Here is a 23728-nt window from a genome sequence, read left to right as displayed (position 1 = left end):
CGCCACCCCCACCCCTGGCACCAGCATATCCATAGATTGTGTTTACTGTTGACATAAATGATACATTTCGCTATATGTTTCAATGTACATGTGATAAATGAATCTGAATCTTTGAATGTGAGGGTTGTGTTCTTGAAACTCAGCTGTTTCCTCCTAATGAGCACCAACTCTGTCACTGTATATCTGGAGAAAGTAGATGTATTTTATAAATGACCAAATAAGTAAAAGTTTTTGTTGTCATCTTATGTTCTTGTTTTGCCCACTGCTTGGTGGAGATATCGTTGATACTAGGCTCTCTAGTGACGTTTTCATTTACTTGTTTTGTTAGTGATTGAAAGGTCTGAAATTAACTCCTTACAGAAATGCTCAGGCCAACTTTATTCACTGGTGATATGAATATCAAATTTGCCGGTAGAAGTACAACTCTCTTTACGAATATTTTAAAACTGTTACACGGAGCAATAGTTCAAACAATCATATTAGTAAGTCCTGAAGTAGTATTTCATATCAGGTTCCTAATTCTTAGATTCGTTAACAAACTTCACCAAACTTTTTCAAGCCATAGAAATGAATGTCCTGCTAGATGACAATTCGATGTCAAACATGACTATTATAATTGTATTGGATACTGATAAAGCTTGTCATTTTCCAAGATAATGATTGGTCAGAGAAGAATATTTATTGGCATGCTTTTAATTTGGGAAGTTGTGCCTCTTTTTGGCAACTTCAGGCCAAGTATCTACAAGGAATTGTGTCACAAATTATTTCAGAGATATGCTAGCCAGTAGTTATTAGTGAGATTTCTAACTTTGAGAAAATTCTTTATCATGGTAGTATTACAGAAAGTACAGAGGTTGTAATTTGTTGAGTAATTTGTGTTATGGCTGCATTGATTAGATTGGGTTTGGCTATCGTTTTAATGAGATGGAATGAGTTTGAACAACAGAAATAAGCATAATGAATTCATGGACAGCTTTAAAATGAAAGTTATGGTGTGGCTCTTTGTGGGTGATACAAGTTTATTGTAGGATGGTAGTATTGCTGATGAAAAAGTTGGTAGTGTTTTCATGAAGTCAGGAAGGTATGTTGTGAGAATTGGTGGAAATTAATTCAAAGAGCAGGCAATGGTTCTCATAAGAAAGATTAGTTCTGATGAGGCCTATGCAAATAAAAATGTGATATTTGGGTCACTGGAATAGATACAGTATCTTTGTGATACAGTAATTCTTGTACTCATTTTATTATTTTTCTTTGGAGAGTTTTATGGAGATGGAAATAGAGAAAAGAAGCCATGAGAAATTACATTATTGTCCAGGGTGATCCTGGAGTATGTGTGGGATTGTCAGAAGAGTCTTGAAGTGATTTATCTAAATACAATTCAGTATAGTTGAACCAGTTTACCACCTATTGGATCTGTGCTCTGTAGACAATGGGAAATGTATTTGGTTGTATTGGATGTTACAGGTACTGTGTATGGGGGGGGGGCAATTATTGCTTAAGCAGATGTATTACAGCAAATTGAAAGTCAAGGGTTAGACAGTTAAATTCCGAGTGAAAGATCTTATGAGTAGATCATTTGTTTTGAGCTAATACCTTTTCACTCAAGAGCTTAGTGCATCAAACCTACATCTCTCCCTAAGGTAATAAAGGTTGGTAGAGTCCAGTGTATGTGTGTGTCTTTCAGGGTCACACTTATGAAAGGCTTCAAATGTATTTCTATGTTCTTGTTCATTTGCTGCATTTTACTCCCTCTATAAGACCACATTGGAGCAGAATTAGTCCACTAACCATAGAGTCTGCTCCACCATTCCATCATGGCTGACTTAGTAGCCTTCTCAACCCCATTTTCCCGCCTTCTCTTTGGCACCCTGATAAACCAAGAACCTGCCAACCTATGTGGGTAAATATACTCAATGACTTGGGTATATCCACACCTGTCCAAGGAAATTATCTCCACAGGTCACCACCCTCTGCTAAAGAAACTTTTTCTCATCTCTTTTCTAAATCCCTTTATTCTGAAGTTGTGTCCTCTGGTGCTAGACTCATCCACTGGAGGAAACATCCTCTCCACATCCAGGTCTTTCAGGATTTGGTAGGTTTCAATGAGACTGCACCCCCCCCCCCCCCCATTTCTAAATTTCAGCAAGTACAGACCCAGAGCTATCAAATGCTCCTCATACTTTAATCCTTTCATTCCAGAATCATTATTGTGAACCTCCTGTGGAGTCTTTCCAATGCCAGTGCCTCTTTTCTTAGATTAGGGGCCCAAAACTGTTCACAATATTCTCAGTGCAGTCTGACCAATGCCTTGCAAAGCCTCAGCATCACATCCTTGCTCTTATAGTCAAGTCCCCTCGAAATAAATGCTAACATTGCATTTGCCTCCTTAAAAGTGACTCAACCTGCAAGTTGTTTAGGAAATCCTGCACAAGATTTTCTAAGTTCCGTTGCACCTCTGAAGTTTCTCCACATGTAGAAAATGGTGGAATTATTCCTTCTACCAAAGTGCACGACCATACACTTTGTTACACTCTATTCCATCTGCAACTTCTTTGCCCTTCCAATCTGTCTAGGTCCTTTTGCAGACTACCTGCTTCTTGAACACTATATACCGCTCCAGTATTTTTGGATCATTTGCAGACTTGGTAACAAAGCCATCAATTCTGTCATCTTCAACCAAGAGAAAATCTGTAGATACTGGAAATCTAAGCAGCACATACGAAATGCTGGAGGAGCCCAGCAGGCCAGGCAGCATATATGGAAAAGAGTAAACACTCGACTTCGGACCGAGACCCTTCATCAGGACTGGAGAAAAAAAGATGAGAAGTCAGAGTAAGAAGATGGGAGGAGGGGAGGAAAAAATACAAGGTGATAAGTGAGACTGGGAGGAGGGGAGGGGTGAAGTAAAGAGCTGGGAAGTTGATTGGTGAAAAATATAAAGGGCCTGGAGAAGGGGGAATCTGATAGAAGACAGGAGACAGTGGAAGGAAGGGAGGGAGAAGGAGCACCAAAGGGATGTGATGGCAGGTAAGGAGAGAAAGAGAATTCTATCATTTAAATCGTTGGCATACAACATGAAAAGGAGTCCCAATACCAACGCCTGTGGAACATCACCATTCACCAGCAGTGTGCCAGAATAGGCCCTCTTTTCTTCTGACTCTTTGCCTCCTGCCAGCCAGCCAATCTTCTATTCATGCTAGTATCTTTACTGTAATACCATGGGCTCTTGTTAAGCAGCGGCATGTATGACACCTTGTCGAAGAACTTATCAAAATTTGGTATACGAGCCAAAGCACTGTGTATCGAGACTGTAAGGAAGGACAGGGGTATTGGGCAAAATTGCTGTTAGTGCCAAATTATCCCCTTGCCAAATTAGTTTTAACTCTGTCGTTCCCCCCCCCCCCCCCACCCCCCACCCCCAACCAACAGCTCTTGCAAATCTGCCTGCAAGGATATTGATCCCTTTCAAGTTCAGATGTAACTGGTGCTTTCTGTACGGGTCATACTGTACCTACTGTATCTTCCCCAATGAAGAGATCCCAATGGTATTACCTGGCTGATACGCAGTATTAGATTTACTGCACATATACCGCTTGGTGTTGAGACCAAAAGTTCCTCTTTAGTCTCATCCGATCACATGACCTTCTCCCACATCTTTACAATATCTTCTAAGAGTTTGCAAAGTCTTTACTGGCAAAGATATGTTTTTTAAACATGCATGTGGTGTAAATATAATACTGTGTATCAGACAGGTAACATCATCTGTACTGTAAGGTATGGTGGAGGTAGTATTATGCTATGGGGATGCTTTTCAGCAGTAGGGACTGTAAATCTGGTCAGGATTGATGGGAGATGAATGCTGCTAAATACAATGAGATCCTGGATTTTAAAAAATCTGCTGGCCTCTGCTAGTGAGCTTAAACTGGGGAGAATATTTGTCTTTCAGGAGAACAATGACCTAAAGCACATTGCCAGAGCAGCCATGGAGTGACTTCAAATAAAGGAAATTGATGTCCTTGAGTGGCCCAGTCAGAGTCCTGACCCTAACTCGATATAATATCTCTGGCAAGACCTGAATATTGCTATCTGCCACTGCTCCCAACTAACGTAGCACAGTTTAAGCAATTTTGCAAGGAAGAGTGGGCAAATCTTGCTCCATCACGTTGTGCAAAGCTAATAGAGACCTACCCAAAAAAGACTACTGGCTATAACAGCTGTGAGAGTGGTTCAACTAAGTACTGAGCAAAGGGGGTTGAATACTTTTGAACTGCTGATATTTCAGTTTTTCATGCTTTTTAATTTTCCATGTGTTTTGGACTGTACTGTGTGTGTTGGGGGGGGGGGGAGAAAACATGTGATTCACAAATAAAAATTATCAGTTAAATTGATTAAAATCCCTGGTTGGAATACTCATTTATGTGAACAAAGGATTGGGGGCTGAATTTCAAGGCACTGAACCTATGAAATTGGTGCCATTGTACACCATGACCTCTGGCTGCTTACCCTCCCTCTTGAGAATCTTCTGCAGCCACACTTGGACCCTGGCACCTGGGAGACAACACACCATCCTGGCTTCTCTTTCACAGCCTCAGAATCTGCTCTCTCTTCTCCTATCAAGCCTTCTATCTCTGTCACTCTGCCTCCCTTCTCTACTGAGCCTTAGCCAGCCACAGTGCCACTAGCCTGGCTACTGCTGCTGTTGCCTGATATGTAATTTCTCTCTCTTGCCACCCCCCACCCAGCAGTATCCAAAAGGGTATACTTGTTGTGGAAGAGAATGGCCACAGGGGATCCTGAACTGACTGCTTACTCCCCTTAATTCTTCTGGTGGTCATCAGTCTACTACCTGAAGCCTGTACTCTGGGTGTGACCACCTCAGTAAAAATCTCATCAGTGAGGTTTTGCTTCTTTTGAATGGCCTGAGTACATCCAATTCCAGCTCCAGTTCCTTGACCTTGTTAGTCAAGAGCTGAAGATGGGTGCACTTCTTGCAGATGTAGTCCTCAGGGGGACCATTAGTACCGTGAAATCTCGCATCTCACAGGAGGAGCATTGTACTTCCTGAACCACCATTCTGCCTACACTTGTTACACCTCTAACTTCTCAAAGTTAAATTCTAGTCTGTGCTAAAGTCAGATTATTCTAACAATGGCCCACTCTCACAGTGGCCGTTCCTGTAGCGGCTGCTTTGCTTAAACCTTAAAGCTTTTTATTGACCCTTGCTAAGTTACTATTAACCCAAGCAATCTCCCACTCTGCAGACAAGTCCCAACAGGCCGTACTCACGTTTTAAATTTGAGTGTAAAGTCCACAAATAACTGTCTCCAACTCACTCTACGGTCTCCTATGCTTCAGACTCTGGTTGAACTGCAGCATCAAGAACTGATTTTGAAAGTAGGCCAGCTTAACTGGAAAAGGTGAACTGTGCCATTACTTTTGGGTTTGGAAATTGATTTCTTCCTTTGAAAACTGCAGTAGTTGAATACGTGGTATAAAATGAAAAAGCTGCCTAGGTGATATTTAAGTTTTTGGTTCAGATACATACCAGAGATTTATCTTTCTCATCCTTTCATTAATACAGTGTTCATATTGGCAAATGATATTTGATTTGAGGCTGAAGTGAAATTTGAATCCTACATTGTCCATCAGTTTGGGCTAATTTTTGTCCAACCTTTAGCCATATTGATCATTATATTTCATTTTCTGCTTCAGGGAGTTGGTGTGACAATATAGTAACCAAGAGCAGGAATACTCTATTGTGCCTTTGCATTCCCATAATCCGACACTCCCTTATAGACCAAACATTTGTGTGACTTGGTTCTGAATGCGTTCAGAGATTTAGCTTCATGTTTATCTGTAATAGAGAATTCTTAAGATTCTAAATACTCTGGTAGAAGAAATTTTGCCAAATCTGAGTCCTAACTGGACCCTTTGGCTTTGCCCCTTAGTTTTAGATTCCCTGAGAGGGAAACAAGATCCTTTGGAATGCTACATTTTTCAATATCATTACTTCATTCTTCTGAATTCAGATAGGATAGGCCAAATCTGCATTTTTTTTTGTGTGAGACTTCCTTCATTTCAGAAAGCAATCAAGTCCACCTTTTTTGAACAGTTTCCAATACAAATATGCCCTTTCTTGGATAAGGAAACAAAAAATGTACCTAGCACTAAAATGTTTCTCTGATAGTACACGAGTAAGGCACTCAGATCTCATTGCATTGTAAAATTCTGTGATTTCTGCATTTACTCATTTGTTCTCTTCTATTCCTGGTATCAAACTGGATAACCTCACTTCTCCATATTATATTGCATCAGTCAAAATCTTTGCTCTTTCACTTAACTTACCTGTATCCCCTTGTGACACTGCCTTCCATAAATTTCTTTCCCACCTGTCATAGTATTTTCAGCAATTGATCCATGTCAAGGTGTAAATTGTCAGCACTGATCCCTCTGGCATTCTGCTGGTTCTGCTTGTTAACCTGTAAATGATTCATTTATTCCATATTCCATCTCCATTTTTGGTTAGCTGATCTTTATTTCAATATATTGTCTTAATTGCAGTAATCTCTTACCTGTTGCAGTAAACTTAGGTGGCACCTTATCAAAAGTATTCTAGAAATTCAAATAAACTGTTTACCTTTAACCACATTGCTTATTACGTTGTCAAAGAAATCTAATAAATTTGTCAAGCATATTCCCATTGATAAAATCATGCTGATACTGCTTTTATTATACAAACCCTATTTCCAGAAAAGTTGGGATATTTTCCAAAATGCAATAAAAACAAAAATCTGTGATATGTTAATTCACGTGAACCGTTATTTAACTGACAAAAGTACAAAGAAAAGATTTTCAATAGTTTTACTGACCAACTTAATTGTATTTTGTAAATATACACAAATTTGGAATTTGATGGCTACAACACACTCAACAAAAGTTGGGACAGAGTTAAAATAAGATTGAGAAGTGCACAGAATATTCAGGTAACACCGGTTTGGAAGACTCCACATTAAGCAGGCTAATTGGTAGCAGGTGAGGTATCATGACTGGGTATAAAAGTAGCGTCCATCAAAGGCTCAGTCTTTGCAAGCAAGGATGGGTTGTGGCTGACCCCTTTGTGCTAAAATTTGTGAGAGAATTGTTAGTCAGTTCAAAAGGAACATTTCCCAACGCAAGATTGCAGAGAATTTAGGTCTTTCAACATCTACAGTACATAATATTGTGAAAAGATTCAGAGACATCTCAGTGTGTAAAGGGCAAGGTCGGAAACCACTGTTGAATGCGCGTGATCTTCAAGCCCTCAGGTGGCGCTGCCTAAGAAACCGTCATGCTACTGTGACAATTATAGCCACCTGGGCTCAGGAGTACTTTGGAAAACCATTGTCACTTAACACAGTCCGTCGCTGCATCCAGAAATGCAACTTGAAACTGTATTACGCAAGGAGGAAGCCATACATCAACTCTGTGCAGAAATGCCGGTGAGTTCTCTGGGCCCGAGCTCATCTCAGATGGACCGAAAGACTGTGGAACCGTGTGCTGTGGTCAGATGAGTCCACATTTCAGCTAGTTTTTGGAAAAAATAGGCGTCGAGTTCTCCGTGCCAAAGATGAAAACAACTATCCTGATTGTTATCAGCGAAAGGTGCAAAAGCCAGCATCTGTGATGGTATGGGGGTGCATCAGTGCATACGACATGGGTGAGTTGCATGTATGTGAAGGTACCATTGACTCTGAGGCGTATATTAGGATTTTAGAGAGACATATGTTGCCATCAAGGTGACGTCTCTTCCCGGGACGTCCATGCTTATTTCAGCAAGACAATGCCAGACCACATTCTGGATGGGCTACAACAGCATGGCTTTGTAGACACAGAGTGCGTGTGCTTGACTGGCCTGCTGCCAGTCCAGATCTATCTCCTATTGAAAATGTATGGCGCATCATGAAGAGGAGAATCAGACAACGGAGACCACAGACCGTTGAGCAGCTGAAGTCTTATATCAAGCAAGAATGGACAAAATTTCCAATTGCAAATCTACTACAATTAGTATCCTCAGTTCCAAAATGATTAAGAAGTGTTATTAAAAGGAAAGGTGATGTAACATAATGGTAAACATGCCGCTGTCCCAACTTTTGTTGAGTGTGTTGCAGCCATCAAATTCTAAATTTGTGTATATTTACAAAGTACAATTAAGTTGTTCAGTAAAACTATTGAAAATCTTTTCTTTGTACTTTTGTCAGTTAAATAAAGGTTCACGTGAATTAACATATCATAGATTTTTGTTTTTATTGCATTTTGGAAAATATCCCAACTTTTCTGGAAATGGGGTTTGTAATTTTCTAAATAATTTTCCTAATGATGTGTCAGGCTAACTGCCCTATAGTTTCCTTTTGTGTTTTACTTGAATAAAGTTTCCTTAGTGGTGGGACCTGAACAGATCCAGGGAATTTGGATACCAACTCATTCATTTTTTTTCCTGCGGCCATATTTACAGTACAGATCTTCAGATCCAAACAACCAGTGAGGCAAACTAATGGGATTAACACAAGGAAGTCTGCAGATGCTGGAAATTCAAACAACGCACACAAAATGCTGGTGGAACACAGCAGGCCAGGCAGCATCTAGAAGGAGAAGCACCGTCGGCCCGAAACATCGACGGTGCTTCTCCTTCCAGATGCTGCCTGGCCTGCTGTGTTCCACCAGCATTTTGTGTGTGTTGTTAATGGGATTAAAGGCTGATATGTTTTCTTGGTAAAAATTATTTCAAGTCCCTTTCTGCTGGTCTTTATTGGGTTGTGGTCATGGTATTTATAAAGAACAATTCCAATTTAGTTCTTCTAATGTTCAGAAATTTATTTACTTTCACCTTCTCTTCATCCTTGCTGTTACTCCACTCATTTACTGTATTCTTTCTAAAATTTCTGTATTTGTTAAAAAACCTTAAATGTCTAGGTACAAAGGAGATTGTCAGGAGTAAGTTTTTTTACGCAGAAAGTAGTGAGTGCGTAGCTGCTGGCAGCGGTGGTGGAGGCGGATATGATAGGGTCTTTTAAGAGACTCCTGGACAGGTACATGGAGCTCAGAAAAATAGAGGGCTATGGGTAACACTAGGTAATTTCTAAGGTAAGGATATATTTGGCACAGCTTTGTGGGTGTATTGTGCTGTAGGTTTTCTATGTTTCTATGTCTATCTCCTGTAGCTCTACTGTTATTTCTTTATTGACTCCCCATCGTCTACTCCATCACATGTAACACAGTTAACTACAAACTTCTTGTAGGCTTTCTCTCCATCATACTCCCAGAATGTTATTCTGGAGTTAGCTCTTCCTCACTTTAGTCAAAGTGCTTCCTTGGTTTTGAATTTGAAATGGTCTGTTTCTACAATCCTTAAAAACCCATATACAGTATCATTAATCATCCTTTCTCAGTTCCATCTTGGCCCATAATGATGGCGATAGCCTTATGTTCTCCTAACCAGCTCAATACATTATTATGCTTGTAACATTAAATACTGAAGTTGTTAGTAAAATGTGTGCTTACCCAGTAATGTGTTGCAGATAGGACTGTAAAAAAAAAATCTTTAGATCTGTTGCTAAAATAAAATTCTTGTCCAAACTGTTACCATTATTTATTATGCATTAATATAACAAACTTTCACAATGTTATCCCTGTACAAACTCTTGTAGGAAATGAATGTCATACTGTCATACATTGTTAAACTATATACTAAGTGCAGCAAATGAATAATAATAATGCTGTCAGAATTGTTTTGATTTCTTGATTTAATAGTAAAAGTTTTCAAAATACAATTGTTTCTCAGAAATACTATGCCTGTACTTAATACACTCTTTTCAGGTAGAATATTGGGGAAAATGATTGAAAGCAGATGTTAAACAGGATTGTTGTAGATGTACGTTTATTATCTGAGTGGCATAGGAACATTCGGCAAATAATCAAAAAAGCTAGATTTGATATCAAAACTATATTTTGTCAGTGGATAAATGGGACTTCTGTATAGATGTTTTAAAAATCAGTGTATATTTACATATCTATTTCACATACTGTACCTCAAGTTGGTTTAATTGAGTTTTTTTTTGTTTTTGTTGAGAAGGTAGCAATTGGTTCATGTCTTGCCCTAATATGGAATGTGATTGGGCATCAGTAGAAATTAGATCAAGGTGCTTTGGTTTGGGCTTTGAGGAGAATTGCATGTTATGATTGCTGTTTTCTAGTTTTGATGAAATATGGGGAAATGAAATGCATCATTTATGGTCTTCTGAGCAGTTACTTATTCTGGATGCGTTTCATAGTGCATGAAACTGATATTTGAAAATTTTTAATCACAAAAATACAGATAAAGTAAAATTTGAGCCAAACCATTCTATTGTCCTTCCTTTCTTTAATCACTCATTTTTTCCCCTTCATGGCCCTTTTATATTTCTTAATAATCTGCTGCATTTGTTAATTTATTGACTCCAGGTAGTTTCAGAAATCTCCACACTATAACATTACCTTTGTAACCCCATGTCTCTGGTATTCTAAAGAATGCTCAACTTCTGCACTTATTCCAACCTAAAATCAGCCTACTTCCTTTTAACCAATCATTGCATTTCATAATCTTGAACATTTCTGCTTGTCTTTTAAGTCATGCTCCCTTTGTTCTTTAATATATTCCACAAATCCTCAAACCATGAATTTTATTCTTCCTGTAATAAAGGGGCTAAAATGCTGCATGATGTTCAGTGCAACAAATTTCTGGAGAATTACTCGGCCCTTTCACCATTCTGCAGTATAACTGACATAAGTAAGTTGAGAAATACCCTATTAAATAATTTTTGAAACCCTAAGCATGCAATGTTTCTTTAAAAATCTCCAAGATTAACCATGCATACCTTTTTATATGCTCATCTTTTTTATAATCCATGTTAAGATGACCTTAATTACCTTTTTTGTAAGTGATCTGAAAATTAAGAACATTGTATTTAAACTGATTTTTGATCCTGTTCGAAAGCATATCCAAAAACTTTTTATAAAATGTAGCTGAATGTGAGAGTCAGTTTACAAGAAAAAAATTTGTATAGGCAGCCCATGAGTTGGCTGTGTTAAAAAGAAGATCCTTTCTCTTTTAATAGTATCATCTTTAATAGAATAGAACTTTGTTGTCATTGCTCAAGACAATAAGGCTGCGGTTCTATTCTAGTCCATGCAAAACAGATATTTTCAATGTATGTGGTATGGCTTAATTAAACAATAGTCCCATATTTGCATACAACAGTGACTTCAATCATCCATAACACTCAAAGGCCTATCTGCTGGTGGTTCAGTTCCAGTGATGTGCTGAGCCATCCTAATCACCCATTAGAGTGGCTTGGGAACTGTCTTGTTGCAGCTAGAGTGCCATACTGTCATTCTGGATGTCTGGATGGTCTCTATTGCACATCATTAAAAGTTGGCCAGCAGTTTTTAGGGCAGATTAGCTCTCCTTAAGCATCTCAGGTAGTATAGTCACTGTTGTGCTCTTGCAACTGTTGAGGTTGTGTTGACGGACCAAGAGAGCTCCTTGGTGATGTCTATCCCCAAAATCTTGAAACTGGAGATTCTTTCCACCACCTCACCATTTAAAAATAGAGGGGCTTGTTTGGGATCTCTTGCCTTTCTGAAGTCAATGATCATTTCTCTTGTCGTCTTGATGTTGAATGATAGGATGTGGTTCCGGCACCAATTGGACTGTTTCAGCATCACATCTCTATATGCAGATTCATTATTGTGTGTGATTAGGATGATCATAGTTGTGACGTCTGCAAATTTGATGATTTGAGTTTATAGCATGAGCAGGAGTGCAGTCATGGGTGAAGAGAAAGTGAAGAAGTGGGCTCAGTACACATCCCTGCAGGGCACTGGTGTTCAGGGTTGAAGTGTATTTGCCTAGTTTCATCATCTGGGTGCAATTAGTGAGGAAGTCGAAGATCAGATTACAGGTTGATGAGTCAGGACCGAGATTGTGGAGCTTGACCATCAGTTTGTTCTGTAGCATGGTGTAAAAGACAGTGTTAATTGGTGATAAGCATTCTGAAGTACTTGTCTTTGTGCTTCATGTGTTCTCAGGACAGTATGAAGGGTGATAGAAATGGTGACTTCAGTTGATCCTTTCACCTTGTAGGCCAACTGATGCCGGTCCAAGGTAGCTGGGATTACATTGCTGATATGGGATGGGACCACTCTTTCCAAGCACTTGGCATCCATGGGGGGTGAGTGCCACCAGTCTGTAGTCTTTAAGACATGTTGCCATGACGCCTTGGAGATTGGTTTGACAGTTGCTGCTTTGAAGCCTGGGACAGCGAGAGGTTGTAAATACCACTAGAATTTCTGCCAGCTGGTCGGTGCAGTACCTGAGGATCATCCAGGCATGCTGTCGGGTCCCACTGCTCTGTGTGCATTGACGTTATGAGTACACATCTCACCTCATGTTCATTGTCGACGCAGTTGCTCCGTCTGATGTCATCACTGATTCCTTATTGTCTTTATTAAAGTGATCCTTATCCACCCTATTTCTTACTCAGAATATTATCAATAAATGACTGGCACTAGTTTTAGGATATTACTGTAGATTTCGCACTACAGAGCGCACCTGATTAAAAGCCGCTGGCTCTAATTTTAGAAAGAAAATCAATTTTGTACTTGTACAAGCTGCACCGGATTTTAGGCCGCACCGGATTTTCGGCCGCAGGTGTCCCACGTTGTAATATGAGATATTTACACAGAAAGATATTACACGTGAGGATTTTTTAACTTTTAATTAAATCCATATGGTAACATAAACAAATACATATTGCAAATGCTTTTTTTCGAACCGTGCCTGTAACGCGGCTACTTTTAAATATACATACGTATCGGTAACACACAAATTACGTTGCGTATACTTTTTTACTGAACAACATTCCAATATCTCCTAACGACTGGTAAAAAATATATATACTGCAGCCTACCAGGAAAAGTTATTGATCGCCTTTAACTTAAAAGCAGCGTTCGCTCAGATCTAATGCCGCTCGCCCCCCACCTTCCCGTTTATCGCAAACCGGTATTTCCCACAAGACGCGGCGAAACCGGGTGTGACGTCATAGCATCCCGGGATGTAGTACTGAAAACAAATATAGTTAAAACACATACTAACAAATGAATTACTAAGCGAAAATATTATAAACTAAATAACTACCATAAAGGCAGCACAATGCTTTTCTTCGAGTGTTTTCCATGTTGATGAGGGTGAGTACAAATGACTGATTTACAATAATTTAATTGTGAAAGTGCGCTTGATTTATCGTACAATTTCATTGGACCTCTGTGAACTACTCATCAATTTTATTGGTCTACTGTTACGAGGCAAAATGTTTTTGGCGGCATGAAAAAAAATCATGCATTAGCCGCACCGTAGTAAAGGCAGCAGTGTTCAAAGCTGTTCAAAATGTGGGAAAAAAGTAGCGGCTTATAATCCGACATCTACGGTATATACTTTAACAACAGCTCAAGTAAGGCCTATGTTTTGTCTTGTATGTCTAGAAAAATGTAAGATTAATTTTTGTTCACTTCTGACACAACATCCTATTTCCAGAGCAACTGCTAATTTTTCCTTCATTTTACCTTGAGAACTGAATTAAATAATAATTGTTCTTTTTCATTTGTGAAGTTTCACAAAATTTCTTAAATGTTATTTCTTTATAGCCTCTACCAATAATACTCTTTCAGAATGACTGGAAATGACCAAATAATATCTAGCAACCTTGTAAAAAAAAAAGAACTAACTGAAAAATGCTCATAAAAAGTAGTGTTGAAGTTGTTCTCCAATCCCATGAGCCCTCATTTTGTAAAGTAACTTCTTTGTGGGCAATGCACAAGTTCTTCTGGTACCTTCTTACTGCCCAGCTGGTTACAACCTTAAAAAAAACTCTATTGGATTTGCCAATACAGTTTCTTTCATAAAATGTTGATTCTTTAATGATTTACTAAATATCCTATTATCAGTTCCATATAGATTTCTATTGTTTGTCTTGCTACTGATGTCAGGTTAAAGTTTTTCTTCCTATCTTTTCAAGTGCAAGGCTACACTTGCAACCTTTGAATATTTTGGTGGCTTTGTAAAACTAAGGAATTTCAAGACGATCAAAGCTACCTTTGTAGTCACCTAATTTAAGAATATATAAGTAAATCTCACAAGAGTTGATAACCTTATAGACATTAATTTCTCAGCCAATTTCTTTAGTTTTTTTTTTGTTTCCACTTTCTCTTCCATGTTCCTGGAATGTCATTCATTTTATACTTTAAAGGAGCAGACAAAGTATATGTTTAATTCCTTATTTCCCATTTAATGTTTCTTCCCACCGGACTCTTGTTTCTTGGGGACCTACATTTACCTTAGCCAATCTCTTTATACACGCTGAGAGAAGCATTTACATTTATTGTTCATTTATTCTTGTTCTGTTTAATCTTGATCATCCATGCTGAGTTCTTACATTGTCCCAGTCTTACTACTCTTTAGTAACATTCATCGTAATTGGCAATCCCAGGTAATCACTGTAAAAGAGTAAAAAATAAGTTACCTCAAACAGTCTAACAGAAGAGTGTCATCACTTCCCCGGCTGTAGGTTGACTCATTATAGAGCCTAATGGCTGAGGGTAAGAATGACTCATAAAATAGTGATCTTTGGAGCAGCACAGTTGTCTTAGTCTATTACTGAAAGTGCTCCTCTGTTCTGCCATGGTGGCATGCAAAGGGTGAGAAACATTGTCCAGAATTGCTAGGATTTTCTGTTGGGTCCTTTGCTGTACCACTGTTTGACTCCTACAACAGAGCCAGCCTTTCTAATCATTTTATTCAGCCTGTTGGCATCACCTGCTTTGATGCCATTGCTCCAGCACACCACCGCATAGAAGATTGTACTGGTGACAACAGCATGGTAGAACATGTGAAGGAGAGACCTGCATACTCTAAAGGACCTCCTTCTCCTCAGGAAGTAGAAGCAACTCTGACCCTTCCTGTACACTCAAGTGTTGGTGCTCCACTCAAGACTCTTATCCAGATGCACCCCCAGGTACTTGTAGGTCCTCACCATCAACAGTAACAGGGTGCAGTGCAAGCTTAGTCTTCCTAAAGTCATCACCATCTCCTTTCCCCTGCTGATGTTGAACTGCAGATGATTCAGCTTGCACCATTTAACAAAGTCCTCCACAAGGGCCCTGTATTCATCCTCCCATCCTCCCTTTATGCATCCAGTTATTGCTGAGTCATTATTGCAAAATATTGCAAGTTTCTATGCCTTTGTCAATAGTTTTTGGGGCAGTGGATGGATACATCAGCATTGCATTTTGTGATGCTGTAAAACTAATGAAGCTTTTGAACATCTATTCACTTTTTTAAAAAAAACTACATTATTTCAATTGAAGTTTGCAACTTGTTTTTTTTTTAAAAAAAGAGTACCTTCCTTCATATTATGAATGTTTTGAAGCATGTTGCTAAACTTTGGCTTTAATTATACATTTAAAAACACATCGCTGGAAAGTATGCATTATGAGTTTTGAGAGAATAAGCAGAAATTTAAAACTAGCTAGTGTGTGAATAAGGAAAATGTGTCGATGTTTTCAAAACCTACAAGAAGGAAAAATATAACACCATTTAAATTACTCATGGAAACGGTTTGGTTCATGGAAGAACAAAGCAGATGATCTGGGAAGGTAGCAGTCTCTTCAGTATAAAGCCAGAAGAAATAGTAAAAAAAAAAGCCATCTCACTCCTTCTGTGTCAGGGTTTGTTGGAACCCATAGTCTTTATCAGCCACAGTGGGGCAGGAAGTTAATCTCGACACGAAGACTGCTTAGGAAGATCAGATGTGTATGTTTGACCAGCAGTCACATACAGGCCAGAATGGATTGGTTCTGTGCTGCAAAGAAAAGCCAATTGTGTTTTCAAAGTAGTGTTTCATCTTTTGTGGTCACTTAATCTGACATCAGCTTCAAAGTAACAAGATCTATTGGATTCAGAATTCCAATTTAAAATACAAGGAATTCATGAATTATTGATTGCTAGTGTAGTTAATGTCAGCTACTTGTAGGTCCCCATGTTCACATTTGGACTAAGATAATTAATCATATGTATTTAATTTTACTATTAGAAGACTTTTGTTTCCTCACTAAATTAATTTCAGTGTGAAAATTTTGATGGCATGAGCAACAGACTACCGTACTTGATGAGAGAATTGGATGGAGCTGAGTCTTATCCTGTCTTTGGATAATGATTCGTGTACTACTTCCATTAGTATCAGTAAATGGTTGGTTAGGGGCATGCAACCTAACTTTATTCCTGTTCACGGCAAGCCATGAACACTGTACTTAATGGAAATTAAAACAATGAAAGACAAATTGCAGTTTTAGCCACTTTAAAACTTGAGCTTTTGCCAAGGTTTTCACAACTTCTGTATATCACAGTGAGACAAATGTCAATTTCTTTTTTAAACGTTTGCCTTTTTAAAAATGTTTGTTGTTACCACAAATAATTTAGCAAACATGGGCTGTTATGATTAAATTGGCAGCTCGCTTGCCTTTAATTAGATTGTTGACTCTAAATCCCATTACAAACGTAGAAAACTTTAATTTTGACCCACCAGTTCAGTTAAGGGAACTGCTGTAATTCTGGATGTTTTCCTCAGCGGAATATAAACCAAAATTGATCAGCACTCTTGGTAGATGGTAAGGATTCCCTGCTGTGCTTAATAATACAGCTGATTTCCTGCTGTCCTGACCAATATTTATCCCCCATCGAGCATCACTGAAATCGATTGATAATTATCACATAGTTTCCAGGAGTCTACTAGGTACAAATTGGCTTCCATGATTCTTATGACAGTGACTCCGATGACGTGATGTTGTGCAGATTATTTCGTTCACAACTTACTGAAAACTCACTCCGGTCAATTGGATAGCTCTGGTTGAGCTGGTTATGAACAGCATTTCTGTAGCATCATTTGTTCTTCAGATGTTCCATTTTTATAAAAACTCTAAATGAGACTATTTGGCCTCTGTTGCTCATTCTATGTATTACTTAAAGCTAATGAGCTGCTAGCTCTTGTGTTTTTCCCATGAGGAGTCTCCCTTCAGCAGTGCTGTTGGGCTTGGGATCAAAATGTAGTGGTAATGAAGGAACTATAATATACAGTGGATTCTGATTAATTACGTCATTGGTTAATCAGGGAAGCAGCTTATTTGAGACAACTCTCAAAGAACAAAAACGAATCGAGCAAATAGCCAGGATTCCTCTTGTTTATTTGGGATACTATTCTGTTTTGGGCAGGAGACTGTTGCTAAAAAGTTCAACTAGCATTAGTCACATGCACTTGCATGGCCATTAGACACACTTTCGAGTAAAATAGTGTCAGCTGCATGTGTTTGTGTTCATAAAGCAACAATTATTTTTGATCGATGATAATTGGGGAGAAATAAGCAGTAAGACAATTCAAAACTAATTTTCTCACTGCGATTTCAAGCATTCAGGCTTGGAGATGCCAGGAATGGGGGCAGTTTACAGATACTAAGTAACCTACCATCTAACACATCTCTGACACACAGGAAACTGGAGCGCTTGGGGGAAACCCATCAAGTCACAGGGAGAACATGGATACTTTGCATGGACAGCACACAAAGTTGTTGTTGAGCCTAAATTGCTGGAGCAGTAAGCTAGCAGCTGACTTCTGCACCACAGAGCTGCTACTTTTTTAAATTTATAATAGTGAATGCTTCCTTGATCTTAATGCTGCTTAATCATACTGTCTTGAAGAGGGCTTTTGGCCCAAAACTTCAACTATTTATTCATTTCCATTGATACTGCCTGACCTGCTGATTTCTTCCATTATTTTGTGTGTGTTGCTCTGGATTTCCAGCATCTGCAGAATCTCTTTGTTTAAACTTAATTATAGCATCGATTTCACTGGACCAGGACAAATTGTTGGTGATATTTATACCTAGAAACCGAAAACTCTCAACCATCTACACCTCAGCATCATTTATAGCCACGGGCATGTACTCACCCTACTCCCTGAAGTCGATAACTAGCTTCGTCATTTTGTTGACATTAAGGTAGTGATGGCAGGATTTTAAAAATTCATTTAGCGAAACAGCATGAGTAGATCCTTCTGGTCCTTCAAGCCCCAGTGCTGCCCCAGTAACTCACGATTAAACTGGGACTATTTAAATGTTCAAAGGTTCATTTATTATCAAAACATGTATCCATATACAACTCTGGAATTTGTCTTCTCCAGATAGTCATGAAGCAAAGAATATGAAAATCATACAGAGTGAAACAATGTCAGGATAACAATTCAAATTTTGACAATTAGACAGAAGAACCAAAAGAACAAATCTAAACTGAAATATCCAGCAACATTGTGGAGAGAGGGGGATAAAGAAACTAGTTACATGAAATGCTGTGAACTTATTTTTCAAGTGTAAGGACTGCAGAATGCACATATAGAAGGTGAGATGACATTAGTCAAGCTCATGTTGATGGAGCAGTGCAAGATGCCAAAGACGAAGGTCCAGGATGAAAGTGGTTGAGAATTAAATTAACAACTTTATTGAAGCTGGGGGTCAATGTTGCAGCTTGAACAGATGTGTTATAGATATTGGTTCCTCTAATATAGAGGAGAGGACTTGGTGAACATCAGTTGCAAGTGATCTATTTGTCAAAGTCAAGAAGTTCAAAGTAAAATGTATTATCAGAGTACGTGCATGTCACCACGTACAACCTTGAGATTCTTTTTCTGCAGGCATATTTAGCAAATCCATAGAACAATAACAATAAACAGGATCTGTAAATGAACTGCAAATGCAGATAACTAATAAATAGTAAGCATGAAATAACAAGATAAGTGTCCTTAAATTAGTGTAGTTATTCCCTTTTGTTCAAGAGTCTGATGGTTGAGTAGTAGTAACTATTCTTGAACATGGTGGTGCAAGGCCTGAGGCACCTGTAACTTCTACCTAATGGCAGCTGTGAGAAAAATGCATGGCCTGGGTGGTGAGGATCTTTGATGGATGCTGCTTTTCTCTGGCACTGTTTCATGTGGATGTGCTCAAATGGTTGGGAGGGTTTTACCTGTAATGCACTGGACCAAATCCACTAACTTTTTTAGGATTTTCCACTCAAAGGCATTGGTGTGCCCATCTATAGAAGTTTTCTAAGGTTTTTGATGACATGCCAAATCTCTGTTTGTATGTTGGCCCAGGACAGGTCTTCTGAGATAGTGACACCCAGGAATTTAAAGTTACTGACGCTCTCCACTTCTAATCTACCAATGGCTCATGGACCTCTGGTTTCCCTCTCCTGAAGTCTACCATCAGTTCTTCAGTCTTACTGACATTGAGAGGTTGTTATTATTATACTACTCGGCCAAATTTTCGATCTCCCTCCTGCCACCAGAGTGATACAGCCCACAACAGTGGCGTCATCAGCTATCTGGTATATGGTGTTGGAACTGTACTTAGCCACACGGTCATAGGTGTAAAGCAAGTAGAGCAGGGGGCTAAGTACACATCCCTGCAGTGCTCCTGTGCTGATGGAGATTGTGGAGAAAATATTTTTGCCAATCCAAACTGACTGGGGCCTGCAAGTGAGGAAGTCCAAGATCCACTTGCACAAGGAGGTATTGAGGCTCAGGTCTTGGAGTTTACTGATTAGTTTAGAGGGGATGGTGGTGTTAAATACTGAGCTGTAACCAATAAAGAGCATCCTGTATACATCTTTGCTGTCCAGATGTTACAGGGTTGTGTGAAGAGCCAACTAGATAGCAATGGATCTACAGCAGGTGCTTTGATAGATGAATTGGAGTGGATCCAAGTTGCCACACATACAGGTGCTGATATGCTTCAACATCAGCCTCTCAAAACATTTAATCACTGTGGATGTAAGTGCCACTAGGTGATAGTCATTTAGACAGGTTACCATGCTCTTCTTGGGCACTAATACGATTTAAGTCTACTTGAAGCAGGTGGGTACCACGCACTGCAGGAGCAAGAGGTTGAAGATATCAGTGAATACACCAACCAGTTGGTTGGCACAAGTACTCTGTCTGGACCAGATGCTTTCTTTGGATTCACTCTTGAAGGCAGCTGACATGTCATCTTCAGATACTGAGACCAGAGGATCATCGGGAGACATGAGAGTGCGTGGTAGTTCCTCCCTGTTCTGATGATCAAACTAAGCATAGAAGGCTTTGAGCTCGTCTGAAAGTGAAGCTTTGCTGACCACTATGTCACAAGATTTAACTTTGTAGGAGGTAATGGTATTCAAACCCTGACGTAGCTGTCAAGCATCCCTCATTGATTCCATTCTAGTCTGAAATCTCCACTTCGCCCAAGAGATGACTTTTCAGAGATCATACCTGCACCTCTTGTAGCTTTCTTGATCTCCAGTCTTGAATGCCTCTGATCTGGCTCTCAGCAGATTCCAGATTTCATTGTTCACCCAGGGCTTCTGATTAGGGAAAACCTTGAATGATTTCATGGGAATACATTCACCCACAGCTGTATTAGAAAAGTCTGTAATGACGCAAACACGAGGAAATCTGCAGATGCTGGAAATTCAAGCAACAGACACAAAATGCTGGTGGAACTCAGCAGGCCAGGCAGCATCTATGGGAAGAAGCACTGTTGACGTTTCGGGCCAAGACCCTTCGTCAGGACACAGTCTGTAATGACCCTGGTGTAGCCATTAAGGTCCTCAGATGAGTTCTTGAACAAATCTGGTTCACTGACTTGAGGCAATCCTGTAACTACCTCTGCCTCCTGTGACTACCTCTTGGTTGTCTTGATCTTCAGAACTGTTCTTTTTAGGCTCTGTCTGTATGCCGGTAGTAGGAGTACACCCAGATGAGCCAATTTAGCAAAATGCAGGCCTCGGGAAGGAACGATAGGCATTCCTTATAGTTTACCAATGATCTAGTGTGGTGGGATCTCTGGTGCAGTAGATTACATGCTGGTGATAATTGGGTAGGGTTTTCTTCAAACAGGCCTGGTTAAAGTCACCAACTATAATTTGAAATGCATTGCAATGAGCTGTTTCTTGTTTACAGACAACACTTTTCTTTTTGCGAGTGCTAAGTTATGATCGGCTACTGGTGGTATGTAAGCTGTGGTCGGGATCACAGATGAGAACTCCCAAAGCAAATAGAAGGGTCTACATTTAATTGTTCGTTGTTCTAAGTCAGGAGCAAGAAATTGACATAACCCCAAAGTCCATACACCAACAAGAATTGACTAAGAAATGTACGCCACCACCTCTTTCCTTACCAGAGTTCACAATTCAATCCAGTCTAAAAAAAACCTGGTGTGGCCTCTACAACTGGTGTATCCACAATTAACCAAGATTCAGTGCAACAATTGAGATCTGCCTCTGATATAGCAGTCTTGCTCTGAGATTGTCAATCTTACTTTCTAACGATTGCATATTCGCCAAGATGCTGGGTAGGGGAGGCCTCATCCCTCTGCACTCCAGCCTGGTTTGAATGCTGCCTCTCAACTGCACTTTCAGCCATGCTGTTGTCCCTTAAAGGTGCTGTGCTTTAACTGTTCAGCTTTTAACCGTAAAATGTGAAATCTGAAGATCATTGATGTAATTTTTTTATTTTGAGATTCTTTGAATGACTTCAGCAGCATTTCAAATCGGTGTCTGAAGAGACAGCATTTTCTCCTTTTACGCACACGTACAACTGCAGGACAGTCTGTTAGTGAAGAGAACGGATTAAGTGAATCTTCAGAAGTTAATATGGAGTGGTTGAAAGGCTATCTCAGTAATGCACAATCTGAGATCTGTCATAGTGGCACACCTAGATCCTCAGACACAATAGTGAGGGTCTAGGTGGTCCATTTAGTTAGTGAACTTTTAAAATTTCAAATTAACTAACTGGATGCAACTACTTTAATGAAATTTTGCAGCGTTTTCTTAGATAAATGTGTAGTGCATATTATAAGTAAGTAGACCTGCCAACTGCCAGCTTGCAATCATATGCTATTAGAAGTACTAATGTTTTCAGGCAGCGCCCACAAATGCTCTAGGAACTCAGCAGGCCAGGCAGCATCTATGGAAAAAGAGTGTAGTCAATGTTTCGGGCCAAGACCCTTCATCAGTCTTGGCCCGAAACACCGACTATACTCTTTTCCATAGATGCTGCCTGGCCTACTGAGTTACTCCAGCATTTTGTTTGTGTTGCTTGGATTTCCAGCATCTGTACATTTTCTTTTGCTTGTGAATATGTTTTTAGACTGTTCACCAATTGTGTGATGTATGAAACTTTTTTTACATCTCGATATAATTGCAAATTCAGTAACAATGGTTTAGATTTACATTGGCTGTCAAAAGTGGAGTAGCCTATTACGCCTGCCTGAGTGAAACTTTGTGTGGCTGGTGAGCACAGGTCTGATCACAGTAATTTTTACAAGATGAGTACAGATTTGTGGAAGATCCCTAGAGAATGAGAGTACTCTTAATTGATCAGTGCCATTCATTTGAGCCTCACTTGGTAGTTTTTTTTAAAGTATAAGAATTTTTTAAAAAAACACATTAAAATGGACTAAATGTTCCTTTCTGTTCCCATATTCCAGACCTTAACGATTGAAGTCAGTCCCCAAAAGCTCGAGAGGGAGAGAGAGAGAGACCTCTCTAGAGCTAATACTTTTAGGAATTTTCATGCTATAAGTAGGTTTTTGTATCCAGCAGTTGCACTCGTACCACTTGAGTGGTGCATCTCTGGAAAAGTCCTGTTATGGCAGAGATTGACAAACATTGAAATGACAAGGGAGTCAAAGGATTTGGAGAGCAGTGGAGCTGAGGTCAGTTGGATCAGCCACAAAAGATGAGATTGAGACAAAAGATTGAAAAGCCAGTTGACTGCTTCTGTGCGTGTTTCTGTTCATGAATGATTAAAAGCTTGGGGCAAATTCCAGGAAGTTGCGTATAAAGGATCCCAATCAGTTTTAAAAGTAAATGTGTAGGATGAGATTATTTATCTTAGTTATCAGTTCTGTGCTATCTATAAAACTATTTAGAATCAGAATTGGGTTTATTATCATTAATGTGAAGTGAAATTTGTTGTTTTGTTGCAGTGCAGTACATAAAATACACTAAGTTGCAATAAGAAATATGTGTTATATAAACTCAGTTTTAATTAAGTTCACTCAGAACTTAAGTTCAGAAAACAAGTTGGCAAAATCAAAACATGGAGTGTGACACTGAGTGGGAAAACCAAGAATTTCAGAGCTCAGTAGATTGTAAGCTAAGGATGTGCTTTTCATTTAGTCAATGGGTAATCAAATTAAAAAGAAACTGAAGAAGACTATTTTGAAGGGGTTGGAAAGAAAATGACATTGTTTTAATCAAAATTTAACATTTATGTAAAATGCTTTTTTAAAATGACACTGTTCAAAAAAACTTCAGATGATTCTTACAATATCATTTAAAATTTTCCTATCAAAATATCAATTATTTCTGGCAATTAAATACATCATTATTATCTTGATTGGAAGTAAATTGAACTAAAAGTATGCTGTTAACAAATTGATACCTACAGGATTGAAAAATCACTTGACTTGTGTATAAATATTTGTGAATTGTGCTCTATGATTTAGATTGTCAATTTCTGAAAACCCCTCCTCCCCATAAACATTTGGATAGCTCATTTGTACTCCTTTCAGA

General features: G+C 39.1%; 1 protein-coding gene across 2 annotated transcripts in view; it reads left to right on the top strand.

The window, feature by feature from the left end:
• Positions 1-23728, top strand: part of gnas (GNAS complex locus) — a 314392-nt gene that overhangs the window by 208419 nt on the left and 82245 nt on the right. The window lies entirely within an intron of this gene.

This window comes from Hemitrygon akajei, chromosome 11, assembly GCF_048418815.1.
Source record: "Hemitrygon akajei chromosome 11, sHemAka1.3, whole genome shotgun sequence".
NCBI classification, from domain to species: domain Eukaryota; kingdom Metazoa; phylum Chordata; class Chondrichthyes; order Myliobatiformes; family Dasyatidae; genus Hemitrygon; species Hemitrygon akajei.
The sequence above is the reverse complement of the archived record's forward strand: the minus strand, read 5'-3'. Positions and strand labels throughout refer to the sequence as shown.